Source organism: Berghia stephanieae, chromosome 12 (genome assembly GCF_034508935.2).
Source record: "Berghia stephanieae isolate SIO BIC M18660-M18661 chromosome 12, UCSD_Bste_1.3, whole genome shotgun sequence".
Taxonomy (NCBI): Eukaryota; Metazoa; Mollusca; class Gastropoda; order Nudibranchia; family Aeolidiidae; genus Berghia; species Berghia stephanieae.
In genome coordinates, this window is record NC_088371.1 from 4,610,107 (window position 1) to 4,623,434 (window position 13,328).

Below are 13,328 nucleotides of genomic sequence, written 5' to 3' on the forward strand. Positions count from 1 at the left end.
AATTTAAGAATTGGTTCTGAACAGAGTAATGCCTTTAATTGGTTAAAGCTATTCTGACACACTTCTGTCCAAACAATTTTGTTCGGTGACCCATTCTTTGTCAGATTTGTTAGCGGTGTCGCGATGTGCGCGAAGTTGTAAATGTATTTCCTGTAAAAATTTAGGAGCCCAAGTACTTTGCGTACTTCTTTTTTTGTCTTAGGTGGTTGCAATTGTGCGATTTTTGTTTGTTTTTCTGTCTCGGGTGTCTGTGTCCCATGACCAACGGTATGATTAATCCTGCATTTGCAACTTCGATATTAGTAAACATAGGTTGCGACACTGTGTCTCTATCGAAATATTTTTTTAGCATATTTGCATGGAATGTCTTTGTTGTGTTGTTAATTTTAATCTCGTAATTAACATTAGATTTTACTGCTGTTATTTTGAATGGTCCTTTCCATGTAGCTAAAAGTTTACTCGAGTCATCGGGTAAGAGTATTAGTACTTTGTCACCAATCTCAAATTTTCTTGATTTGCTTTTGCGATCAGAGTATTCCTTGTATTTCTCTGCTTTTTTGGTGACGGATTCCTGTGCTAGCTTACACGTGTCCTCTATTCTGTCTTTCAGGTTTCTTACATATTCGTAAGCAAGCATAATTTCGTTATTGTCCTCCTCATTCCCTTTACAAATGTCGGCTACTATATTGATCGGGCCGCGAGGTGATCGTCCATACATCAACTCAAATGGGGAGTAGCCTGTAGATTCTTGGGGTATTTCTCTATATGCAAATAGGATTGCTGGTAAGTATCTGTCCCAATCATCTGGTTTTTCTGCTGACACTTTTCTTAACATATTCTTTAGAGTGCCATTAAATCTTTCACAAAGACCATTTGCTTGGGGGTGGTAGGGAGTTGTGAATGAGTGTTGGATTCCCATGAGTTTCATGGTTTCATGCATCATATGTGATGTAAATTGGAGTCCATTGTCCGACAGTATCTCATTTGGTATGCCTATTCTAGTAAAAATTGTCATCAATGCTTCAGCTATGTGATCCGATGTAGTTGATTTCAATGCTATCGCTTCTGGCCACCTGGTTGCGTAATCGACTAGTGTTAGTATGTGTGTATGGTTTCTATCTGATTTTGTTAAAGGGCCTATAATGTCAATTGCAACTTTTTGAAAAACTTTTTCAATAACTGGGGTTGTCTCTAATGGCAATCTCGGTATTCTGCCTTTTGCGACTCTTCTTTGGCATGTGTCACACGATTTCACATATTCTCGGACGTCTTTAGTAATTCCAGGCCATGTGAATTTCTCGGATATTCTCTTCAATGTGGAAGAGCTCCCAAGATGTCCAGAAGTTATTGAATCGTGCGCTATTCCAAGGATTTTGTTTCTGTAAATACTCGGCGTGACCAGTTGTTTAGCTATTTTGTTTCTTTTCCTATGTAACCTGAACAGAATATCTTTTTCAATGATGTATTCAACTTTTGATTTCGTCCCTTTGTTTGCGATATTGAAATATGAAGTTAAAGTCGGGTCCTTTTTCTGTTCTTCAATGAACGTGTTCCTGTCAAATTGTTGTGGTTCTAGAGAAATAGTCATTGGCTTCTCTGTTGTCTTAGTCATCTTTCTTGTTTCTGCTAGACAAGCTGTTTCTTGGGTTAATGACCATTCTTTTACATCTGTTGGGTTGTCTTTAAGACCTTTTATATTGCCAACAATAACATCAGCGACGGGGTTGGGAAGTATACAGCATTCCACTATTCCTGTATAGTATGGGGTTTCTATGTACACATTAGCTGTTTCAAAGGTTTCGACTGTGCCACTGAATGTGATGCATTGTACCGTTTTTCCAGTTTTGTCTTCGTCATTGATCAAAGATGCTTTTATTCCTACTGTACTGCATCCTGTGTCTCTCAATATTTTGCAATCAGTTCCATTAGCTTTGCCTTCACAAAAAAATAGCGATCCTGATTTGTGAGTTTGTGTTAAAAGTGACATACCTTTCACGCAATACACATTTATATTTTCTCCTGACATTACTCGTGTCTGATTGTTTACACTTGTTTGGAGTGATGCATTTGCAGTTTCTTTTGGATATCGCACGATTTTGTAACATTTGTCTGCTGTGTGGCCTTTCATTCCACAATATTGACATTTAATTATAGGTTTGTTGGTTTTCTTATACTCAGTATTATTGTCAGTGCTATTTCTTGTTTTGTTTTGATAGGGTCGGCTATGGTCTCTATTGAACTGTTTGTTCCATGGTTTGTTACTATGATCATCTTGTTTCACTTGCGTGTTCCGAGTGATTGATCGGCTCGTTCTATTTGAGTACTGAACTTTAGGTGTACCTGGACTCTGAGCAGCGGCAGCGTAGTATGGTTCCTTCAATGTTCTGCTAAGGGGTGTCAATGGATGTGCGCTGTTAAAGTTTTCTGCGTAGATTTTTAATTTGTCCAAGTTTTCTGGCTTTCTCTCTTTAAAGAATGCGACTAAATCTGGGTTGCAAGCTTGATAGATTCGATTCTTCAGCGTGAGATAGTAAAGGCCTGCAAAGTCGTCTTGTTTTACGTTTGCCAACTCAAGCCACCGATTTAGAAATTGAGTAATTCGGTTCACGAATGTATTAAAGTCTTCTCCACTTTCCGGTTTTGCAGTGTGAAACCTTTCCTGGTAACCATCTTCCGTTAATCTAAATCTTTTTAGTAGAGCGTCTTTAATTTTACCATAATCATCTGCATCTTCAGTTGTTAAGGTATAGAAAACTTTTAGCGGTTCTCCAGATAAGCAGTTAATCAAGGCTGTGGCCCATTTGCTTTCTGGCCAACGATAACCTTTAGCCTGAACTTCGAATCGGTGTAAGAAGGATTCTAGACAGTCTGAGCGTTCATCGTATGTTGGCATGCGTGGAAGTTTCACGAAAAATTCATCACTATTATTATGTTTTCTTTCATGACCGGTTTTTGTTTTTTCAATTTCCAGCATCATTTGGGTCCTTTTGGTTTCTTCTTCTGCTAAAGCTATTTGTCTTTTTAGTTCCCTTTCTTGGACTCTTTCTTCTCGTTCTTCTCTACGTATTCTTTCTTCGTGTTCTTTTTCTTCTCTACGAATTCTTTCTTCATTTTCTTCTCTACGAATTCTTTCTTCGTGTTCTTTTTCTTCTCTACGAATTCTTTCTTCATTTTCTTCTCTACGAATTCTTTCTTCGTGTTCTTTTTCTTCTCTACGAATTCTTTCTTCATGTTCTTTTTCTTCTTTTACTTTCTCTTCGCACCATGAAAATATTCTTTCCTGGGGTATTTCTAAGTCCTTTGCGAGACTTAAGTATCTTTTATATGCTTCCATGTTGCAATAAATTAGTTACGATGTTTTATATATATTATATTGACAGGATACTGTTACTGACTGTTTTATTTATTTACACTTACTGGAATGAACTGTTCTATTTTTAGAAATCTCTCTCTCTTATTTCAACTTATTATGTATGTTGAATTTGATGCCTTTTATCGTTATATCTTATAAAGCAATGTGTCAATACAATGCGGAGTTATTATGACTTGTGTCAATAACAATGTGTCAATCGCGTGTACTCTAAACTATGTTACTACGAAAAATGTATCACCAATGTGTGTGACTCGTCGTTAGTTTGTGTACAATTATTCGCAATGACGCTAATATACTAGAGTGTGATAACAATAATAGGATGCCAAAATAATCCCAAGTTATCTATCACTAAATATAACACGACGGCTAGTAGACTCCTTTTATTATTATTTAGTTTTTAAAGACTCACTTTTCAGAACATAATATATAAGTGGTTTTCGGTAACAGTAATATGCCAAAAATGCATTTAAAACAAATCACTATGCAAAACAAATCACGATGTCTATAGTTACTATGTGATGCCCAACTCATGTAAAAGAGAATAATGAAGGATATATCTACCAACTCAGTTCGTGGCTGGGACCTCTCTCTTGTTCAATGGTTGTTCAACAATTGTAATTAGGCATTGAAGAGTGTTTAGCAGTGATGTCTGAAATACAAAACAATAAAATATCGTAAGATTTACAATAGTTCCAAAATGTGTTCACAACACTGAGTGATTGGATGATAGGTGAATGAATCGTTATGGAATGTAAACATATTGAAAACAATTCATGAATGAGGCAAACAACAAAATGAAATGAGTGATATAATAACAAAGTGGACAAGGAATGAATGAATGAATGAAAAACTGAGTGAATAAATGAATGAATGAATGGATAATGTATGAATGAAAGAATGAAGGGAGGAATAAATGTATGAATGATTGGATAAATGAGTGAATAAACGAATGAATGGATGAATGAATGAATGAATGAATGAATAAATGAATGAACAATGAATGAATGAATAATTTATAAATGAATAAATGAATGAAGGAATGAATCAATAAAATGCTATTCAATTTGAATGAAAGAATGAATGGATAAATTGCTATTCCATTTAAATGAAGAAATGAAAAAGAAAAAAAAAATAATCCTGTAAATAGGGAGTTCAATTAAAATATGATCAAGTGGGGCAATTAAGAGTTTTACAATTTAAACTTTAAAGTTAGATGAAATAGATATAAGTAACTAAATAAATTCAATTCTTTATATGTGTCCCCTCCAAAATGTCATGGTCTCAAGTGAGTAAAGAGCTATTCGACTATGCATAAAGATATATGTAGAATGAGGCCCCAGAATTTACTAGTTACTATAAATGAAAAACAATTAACGATTTGTTTACAATGAAATAAAAATAATGATGAGATTTAATTAAAAGAGATAAACAGTGATCGTGGCAGTTACAAATAGAGATATGAATATTTTACGTAACTTATGATAGTATGTCAGGTTCGTCAGTTTACGTTTCCAGGCAGTTGATGGGCTTGGATGATCTATTCCTCTGATAACAGGATCGGACTCGTAAAATTCCACTTCCAGGCAATTGGTAAGAGGTTATAGTGTAGTACAGCGGGCTTGGGTTTGATCCTTGAAGATTATACAATCAAAGTTAAAAGCTCCGGCGTCTTAATGGTGTAGATATAATATCTACAAAGTCCCAAAAGATAAAAATCTTCCAGTATATATATAGGAATAGAGCGACTGGCCGTCCGGCATAGATTGTGGAGAGAAAGTGAGTGTAGAGTGTTAGACCTATCAGCTTTTATAATAAGTGGCTACGTGACAGAATGTAGAACGAAAAGTATTCACTAATTAGAAATTAATTCGAGGGAAGGCTATAAAAGGAAAGACGATCTAATATTAGAAGGTAAAGTTTATCTAAGCCTACCGAAATATAACTGGAGTGAGATGAATTCAGTTCTTAATAAAATAAAATTTAATAAGATAATTGTGAACAATCTTTACTGTGACAGAAAGGATGGGTCACTTATTTTTCTGGAACTGTTTAAAAACGTTCATGAATATAGGGTTACATAATAATTTTAAAATAACAATGGGAAATGTAAATGAAGCTGCAATTTAATCCACGAAGAAAAATAATGTGGATATTTTGAGTTTTCCCTTTATGTTTGTTTTTAAGGTTTTTACGGCGCTTGTGACACATTTGTGACCCCTCGTCTAAAAACGGTATTAAGTCGGGATGATTAAGATTCTGAAAATGGAATTTGTAGCCAGAAATATCATGCTGAAGTTCAGTTTCTATGCTTTATAGAGGAGAAAGAACATCATATTGTATTTCTCTAAATACCAATGTTTCATATTTTTGACTAGTTTAACTATAATTTGACTTTTTAGCATCTGGTCCATCCCGACATAATACCGTCTTGAGACGAGAGGTCACATTTAGGTCATATCGACGCCAGCAAAAAGAAAAACAGATATGAGTGTGGTAGTCAAAATATTCTAGATTTACAATAAAAGCACCCAAGAAAAAGTAAGACAAAGGGGAATTGGTTCAAAACAGGGAACAGATGTAGATTCCAAGAGCATATCATCAATGTACTTAGTTTGAGATCATCTTACTTAAAGTCTGTTTTGTTTTGTTTTTAAGGATATTAATGCGCTTTAGGTCATGTCAGCGCCAGTTAAAAGGAAGAACATGGGATGGTATAAAAGTTCTAGAATTACAATTAAAGCACCATAGAAAAAGCAAGACAAGGTGGGAGTGATACAAACAGAGAACATATGTAGATTCCAAGTGCACACTATCAGTGTACTTAGTTTGAGATCACCTAAAAGTCTCATCCAGACACAAGCACAGGATCCCACTAAGAGGAATACACTCAAATGCTTACATTATAAATTCAAAACAAATATAATAATACATCAAGGAAAAAAAATCATCTCCCAAAACAATAACAATGCAATTGATTGTTTCCCTCACGGCCAAGGACTCCGGCCAGGACAAAACCAAGTAATCTCATTCCAAGACAAAGACAGAAAGCAAATTTGAAAAGAGCAATAAGGGGAAAGAGTAAGTACCTCCCTGCCCACTATGGAAGGTCAAGAACCAGACACCAGCACAGGATCCCACTAAGAGGAACACTTTCAAATGTTTACAGAATACATAATTAACAATACATAAAAGAGATGATTTACAAGGAAAAAATATCATCTCCAAAAACTATAACTATAAATTTGACTGTTTCCCTCCCAGTCAAGGATTCCAGCCAGGGCTGGGATAAATCTAAGCAACTCGGAAAACAGACACAAGGGGATAGAAGACACAGCGTGACCTCCTGCCCAACATGGGAGGTCAAAGGAACCCTTCCATGACTTTCCCTTTATCAACCTTATCAAAATCCAGAGGTGCCAAAATGAGTCAAGAAAATGTATTGTAGAAAAGGGAGTAAATTTGACTCTTATATTAGATACAATGAAAGTAAACGACGTTTCAGCCATTGGCCTTCTTCAGGTATGCAAGAAAAACAAATATATTATATCACATTGGAGTTATAGGTAAAATAAATGTGTGTGTGCGCGCGGCGTGTGACTGTATGTGTGTGTGCGTACAAGGGAAGGATGGAGAGAGAGAGAGAGATAGATAGAGATAGATAGATAGATAGATAGATAGATAGAGAGAGAGAGAGAGAGAGAGAGAGAGGGAGAGAGAGAGAGAGAGAGAAAGAGAGAGAAATTTATATCAACAAAACACAACGAATGACACACTAAAAGACAAATTAGAGATAAGGAAATGAGGTTGTTAAGTTTTTGATTTACTTTAACGCCAATTTTTCATACCTCTTATTCGTCTTTTTAGTGTTTCGTCGCGTGTTGTTGATAAAGGGTAAATCCGAAACGTCGACATTATTTATTGTCGCGGTTGGTTAAATTGAATCTTTAATTCCATTTCATGTTGCTATTTATTTCTTCCAATTTTAGCAGCAACATTTTTCATAAAAATTTCATACTAGTTATATGATGAAAAGATTATCTCGTGAATAAAACTATCTACACAAAATGTGACCAAAAATTCTATACTCGAACGAGATAGAAGGCTGAAAACCTTATAACTCGTGATTAAAACAACCCACAAAATGTGACCCCTCGCATCAAAACGGTATTAAGTCGGGTTGGTAAAGATGTTGAAAATTGAATTTATAGCCAGAAATATCAGACTTTAGTTGAGTTTGTATGTTTTATTGAGGAGAATGGATACCATAATTTAGGGTGCTAATGCCTACAGCTTATATTTTTTTTCAGTTTAACATTAAATCCGAATTTGAAGCATATGATTCGTTCCGACATAATACCGTTTTGGGACGATGGATCACAAATATGAGATAAAAATTCTATACCAATACTATCTAGTTAAAGGATAAAAAGCTTATAACTTATTAAAATTATCTTTTCAAAATGTGACATGAAATAATCTATACTCATACAATCTAAAGCCTAAAAAGCATACAACTCATTGTGATCTGTCCAAATATATGACATAAAAATTCTGTATTCATAATCGCAGAAAAGCGTATAACTCACAAAAAAACATCTTCACAAAATACGACATAACAATTTCATACCCGGACCCATACTGTTAATACTAAAAAGTTTATATCTAAATCGTGATCAAAACCAGGAACAAAACATGAGACAAAAATTCAATCCCCACAATAGGTAGATTGCTGAATAGATACTATATATATATATATATATATATATTATATATATATATATATATATATATATATATATTGAATTGTGTTGGATACAAATATGGTAAGAATAGTGCTCGACAACACACAACAAACCAAACTCGTGTAATACGCAGTCCTGACGATGGCTGAAAAGGCCTGAAACATCGATGTAGACGGACTCCAACATTGTGGTAAATATTAAAATAATAATATATATATATATATATATATATATATATATATATATATATATATATATATAATCTATATATATATATATATATATATATATATATATATATATATATATAATATATATATATATATATATATAAAATCATTTTTCTGTCCAACTCTTCATTTCTAATTTCGATTACTCTATGTCTTATGCGGTATAATAATTTGTTTCGTTTATATTTTAGTTTCTGTCTTTCTCCTTCCTTTTTGTGAGTTTTGTATTCTTATTCGGAGATCATTTTGTTGGTTAGATAACTGCTCTATGATGGTGTCATACGTACTGCCTTGTCGTTGGTTGTTGTTGTCCCGGCCCTTTGAATTGCAGTATTTATTATTGCACTTCGTACACGTGACCATGCTTGGTTTGATGTGTTGATGTTGTTCGTGACATGTTCTAGTTCAGTATTAAGTTGTCGCTAGTATTATTTATTTACGACATCGTGAGTTGCTGACAATATTTGTAATATTTATTTTTGGTTCATGAATTGTTGTCCAGTTATTGATTGTTTATGTCATCCGATAATGACGTTTGTTTTAACGAGCCTATGATCTGTTGTTATCAAGGTGCCAGCGTATGGTCTCGCATTTGTTATGAATTTTTTGTGTCTTTGTATGCACAGTATAAAATCAATTTGGTTGTAAATGTTGATAACTGCTCCTGTTTCTTTATTTTTCCTCTGTCCTACCCACGTCGTGTGGTGTCTAGAAGCGTGAATGAATGCGCTGTTTGTGACAAATAAATGTTTATCTTCGCAAAAATCCACCAGTCTTTCTCCGTTACAATTCCGTTTACCCTTCGAATAACACCCAAGGCAATTCTCCCTTTCTTCCCGTCTGCCAACTTTAGCGTTGAAATCTCCAGCTATTATTAGTAGTGTTTTATTTCCTAGATTATCAAAAAAACATTTCGTTGAGATTTCTGTATAAACTTTTTATTTCTTCCGGGAATTTTTATGCTCTACCCGTTGTTGGTGCGTAACATTGATGAAATTGCACAACCAACATGACGTTCTCTCTCTAATAACTTTTCCGCCGGTGACGTCACAGACTATGGGTGACGTCCAATCAAGGGACGCTACTCTTCTGCTAATGTCATTCCCTATATTGGTGTTTGTTGTTTAGGTTATCATACATCAATATCTAACCAAAATAAGATTTGCGAATAAGAATACAAAACGCAAAAAAGGAAGGAGAAAGACAGAAACTAAAATATGAACGAAACAAAATATTACACCGCATAACACATTTGTAGAGTAATCAAAATTAGGAATTAAGAGTTGGACAAAAAAAAGTTGATAATATTAGTAAATGCAACATCGATCAAGCAATTTATTAAGCTGTGAGACTTAAACCAAAGACCGTTTGAGGACCCAAAAATAAGGACGACTCGGCCAAATTAACTTTTAACCCCAATGACACTTCGAATGTTCCTTCTGAATATTATAAAACAAAATTTCAGGACAACAAAACGCCGCACGTCAGCTCATTTGAGGGAGATCCTCGACCATTATTTAAACCTATTACACCAAGAGATGTGAGAAATGCTTTTTAAAGTCTTATTTCGTGCATTGCACAACAGAACATCGGGAGAGGATGGAGTATGCCCTGAACCTCTAAAATATGGACCACCCTTATTATGGACACATAGCGGCCATTTTCAATTAAACGATTTAACATCACCAGAATTTGGATATTAATAAAGGGGAGCTGATATCAATACAAACGCCAAGAAAACCAAAAGGCCCTCCAAAGAATTTGAGACCAATTATCTGCTTAATAAAATTAGAAAATTGCTCTCCCTGATCACACTGAAAAGAATTAGAACAATTGTTGAAAATCATTTGTCACATAGTCAAAGCAGATTCAGGATGGAGAGAAGGACTGCAGATGTAGTTTGGACGCACAAATGGCTTGCTGCGAAAATCCTGTCAGAAAACATAGAAATAGTTATAACTGGAATAGATATGTCTGCCACCTTCGATACCATCAATCGCCAATCCTTGTTAAATATTTTGAAGGACATAGTTATGGAAGATGAAATTAGATTAATCCGATTCCTTATAAGTGAAACCTGGATAACCACCAAAATAATCGGTGCCTCAGAGAATAAATCATTCCTTGGTAACATTGGTACACCACTAGGAGACAGCTTGAGACCTATTTCAATTATCTAGATAGAAAATGCTTTAAAAGATGTGCGTAAATCTATACCTTCAGCCCAATTACGTTTTGAAAACGAACTCCCCACGAAAATTGCATATGCAGACGACATTGACTTTATCGGCCTCAAACAAGTCAATGTAAAAGACATCCAAAGAGCCTTACAAAATCACCAACTGTACGTTAATACTGGCAAAACAGATGTAACATTAATGTCAAGGAAGAAAGATGAATGGAGCGCCACGAAAAAAGTAGGATCATTAACACGAGACAATGAAGACGTAGAAAGAAAAAGTTTTTCGATGGCTGGACTGAATAAATTATTACATATATGGATTAGAAAAGATAAAATAAAAATAAACACTAAAATTAAATTATACACAACCCTGGTAAAATCCGTGCTTATATATATAACTGCGGAACATGGGCAATGACTGAAATCGAAGAGCAAAGATTAGGCAGATTCAATAGAAAACAACTGAAAAGAATCCTGAATATACGATACCCCACAAGAATAAGCAATAAAACACTGTATGAAAAAAGCAATGAAAGACCCTTATCCATTCAAATCCTGGAGGCAAGATGGCGACATTTTGGGCATATACTCAGAGGAGATGAAAATATACCAGCTAATAAAGCCATGAATACTTTTTTCACTCTATCTAAACACAAAAAATATCAATGTAGACCATTCATGTCAATTCACACTGTCCCCAATAGAGACCTAAAACCCCTTTAAAAAAAACAAAGAATTAAAATCAAAGGAAGACCTTAAGAACTTAGGATCCACAGCAAAAGTCAGTTAACCGTGGAAGCCAGTCAGTAAGTCATATATATATATATATATATATATATATATATTATATATATATATATATAATATATATATATTTATATATATATATTTTTATATATATTATATATTATTATATTATTCATTTAGTGATATTCATATTATTATTATTTTTATTTAATTATTATAATATATTTTTGTTATCAATATTTTTACGACTCTTGGAACACTTAAAGGTTTTTCATCAGTGTAGGAACAGGAATGTGACAAGATTATCAAAATATTTTAGATCTCGAGGTAAGTTAGATGCTCTTAGAAGATCCATAACAAGTAAGGCAAAGTGGAATACTCATAAAAGTGTGTCATAACTAATAATGTGAAATTGAATGTAAGCTTCAATTTGATTACAAAAAGATATCAAATGAACGTTTCGGGTTTCCCCTTTATCAACAAATCAGGATGAATGAAACACCACAGCAGATGAATGAAATAATCTCATTCATCTGTGGTGTTTCATTTATCCTGTTTTGTTGATAAAGGGGAAACCCGAAACTTTCATTTGATCTGGGTTTTTTTGTAATTAAATTGAAGCTTACATTCAATTCCACATTATTAGTTATTTCTTCGAGCTTCGAGCAGCAACATTTACACTAAAAGTGTATATGAAACAGCACCAAACAAAGGAAGAAAGAAAGAAAATGCAAGAAAAACAAAACCATCCCCAAACAACAGTCTGCTTCGACTTCTGTTGAGAGTGTTCCTCTCAGTTGGATTCTGTGCGTGCGTCTGGATGGGAATTTTTTGGTGATCTCAAAGCACACTGATAGTAAGTGTGTTCTATGAATCTACTTCTGTTTCTAATTTGAACCATTCCCATTTTTTGTTACAATTTCTCGTGCGCCGCTTTTATTTGTTAATCTTGATTTTTTTTTACTTTTCCATTTTCTTCATTTTTTTCTGGCGTTGAAATGACCTAAATGTGACGTAAGCGCCAAATATCCCTTAAAATGAAAAAAAAAAAACCCAGAAAAGAATGTGTTTCTTAACGTTGAGGACATTACGTTAAAAAAAACCCCTCTTAGTCACAGCTAGACAGGAAATAAATCAACACTCTCAATTAATTAATTCACCATCTAAAAATGAAAAACTCCGGGCAACGTATTCATATATGCAGGTCTGACATCCGAACACACTTATGGGCCTAGTTTAACATTATTGTAAAAGACAATATATTTCGTCGTTTTTTTTGTTTGAGATTTCCCGTACAATAATGAGCCCATAAGGAATTGGGTTATCAGACATGTAGATAAGTTCACGTCGACTCGGAGTACAGTATGTTTGATCATATAAAGTGTAGGATTACAAAACTTTAATAACATAACGACATATTATAACAACTGTAGAATATACCATTGGAGGTGCAATCTTCTAAATCTTTCTTTGGTGTTATTTTTCCATATTCAAAACAACGCAGGAAGTAAAATAAGAATGACATTCTGATAGCATCTTCTATAAATCTGAACGTAAAAAATAATCAAAATGCAATATTAGTTTTTAAAAATGTATTAAATTATTTATAAGGTTCATTCCGTGAAAACAGTAATTGAAATAAACTGGAATGTTTAACAGAACAAAACTTTAGATAATTTCCTACCCTTGCGGCGCTTGCAATACGTTTAGATAGCATCAGAGCCAGCAAAAAGGAAGAAAATATATATAAAAACATTCTCGTTTTACAATTAATAGGGCTTAAGGAAAAAGTAAGACAATGGGAAATGGTTCAAACGGAGAACAGATGTAGATGCCAAGAGCACACTAGCAGTGTAATTAGTTTGAGATCACCTGAAAGTCTCAACCAGACACCAGCACAAGTCCTCACAAAGAGGAACACACTCAAATGTTTACAAATCATATGTTAAGAATAAAAAAATAACGGTACATGAGGGAGATGATTTGCAAGGAAAAACATATAATCTCCAAGAACTATAACTGTACATTCGACCGTCTCCCTCCCAGCCAAGGAC